Source organism: Nomascus leucogenys, chromosome 14 (genome assembly GCF_006542625.1).
Source record: "Nomascus leucogenys isolate Asia chromosome 14, Asia_NLE_v1, whole genome shotgun sequence".
Lineage (NCBI taxonomy): Eukaryota > Metazoa > Chordata > Mammalia > Primates > Hylobatidae > Nomascus > Nomascus leucogenys.
In genome coordinates, this window is record NC_044394.1 from 62665288 (window position 1) to 62666863 (window position 1576).

Genomic DNA, 1576 nt, shown 5'->3' on the forward strand with positions numbered 1-1576 from the left:
AAGTCTAATCATATCTTTAGAAGGGGTAAACAGTGATAGCATTTACTGAATTGGAATTACTATTAAAATTCAGAAACTGAACATACTCATTTAACCACAAGCCAGTCTTAGTTTTAAATCAGGAGTGCCCAATAAAATATTCTGTCAGTCATTCATGATCTGAATTCTGGTGTATGAGATCTATTAAAGTATGGTACACATAGAAAAGTCATGAGACATTTCCGTTTTGTAATAAATAAAGCAGTGGCCAATTATTACTCATTAGTAGCTTTTTTTGAGATAAGCTATCAAGTCTGCCCTTTCTGCCTTCTTCTTAATGCCAGCAAAGATCCTTTTTGTTCCAGGGATGTAGTTCTTGGGATTCTGCAAATACTCCATCTCTGTATCCTCTCCCCAGGTGATCCCTTTGTTCTTATTGGCATCTTTGTAAGAGAATTCAATGGCCTGACCAGTCTTCCGCCCAAAGAGACCATGGAGATTAGGTCCAGTCTTGTGCTTGCCTCCCTTTTAGGCACGGGGCACACTTCTGAACAAAAATCTTCTTGCCTTTCTCAGCATCACTCATATTTAATTCTCTTTTTCGTCACTGGTGCAACGAAAGCTCCTGCTCTGAAGCCGGATGTCCCACTCCCTGCCATGAACATTTTCTAAAGGAGTGATGGAAGAAGAGATTTTCTCACTCTTCTAAAAACATACATAAATAATAAATGTAAAATATGTGTACGAATCCTCAAATTAATTAGAACAATGTGAAAAGTAATGAGAAATAAATAATATGAAAAAAATAATATTTTTAAAAGCTTATGTAGGTTCTCCTTACTTCCCCCTGCATCTCATTGCTCTTTCCAAAGGATTAGCACAATGAAGAGATGGAAGTAATTCTTCTTGACCTTTTCTGAAGGATTTTTAATCTGTGACTCTATTTATATATATATCCATATATCTCTCTCCAAAGCCTTGGTGAGTTTAGTATAACATACAAAGGATCATTAAGGGATGAAATATCAAGAAAGCAAACAATATGTATATATATTTTTAGAGTAAATGCAGCATTTGGTAAATTGATTAGCACAATTTTTAGCACAAGGTTTTAAAGAAACCACGTTGGGAACTGGATTACACAATAGAGCTATATCTTAGATTTCAGAGTAAATGGAAGTAATTTTCTTCAAATATGATTGAATGAATGTGATATTTTTCTTGTGTGTTAGTGTACTAGCATAAGAAAACTGACCTGAATGCATAAGTAATTTTTTCCTAAAATTTTTCTGCAATTGTCAGAGACAGATTAATTAACCTTAAAAACATTCCCTAAGTTCACATAAAATATATAAAATGCTGTTTATTTAGGGAGAGTAATTAATTTTCTTCAGGGGCTAAAATCACATTCCCTAAAGCAAAATCATTCTGACATTATCAAATATCACAGTGTGGTTAAAGAACAATTATAAAGTAATTTATAGAATAAATCTTATTACTTTTCAGAGGCCTTTGGAATTAAGTGAAAGAAAATGTTACTATATTTGACTTTCAGCCTTCTTTCCTCAGTTGAACATGCAGAAATAAAAAGTGAAAT

General features: G+C 33.2%; 1 pseudogene; it reads right to left on the reverse strand.

Annotated features, from left to right (window-relative positions):
- Window positions 1–261: 261 nt before the first annotated feature.
- LOC105738927 lies at window positions 262–565 on the reverse strand (annotated as a pseudogene).
- Window positions 566–1576: the final 1011 nt, after the last annotated feature.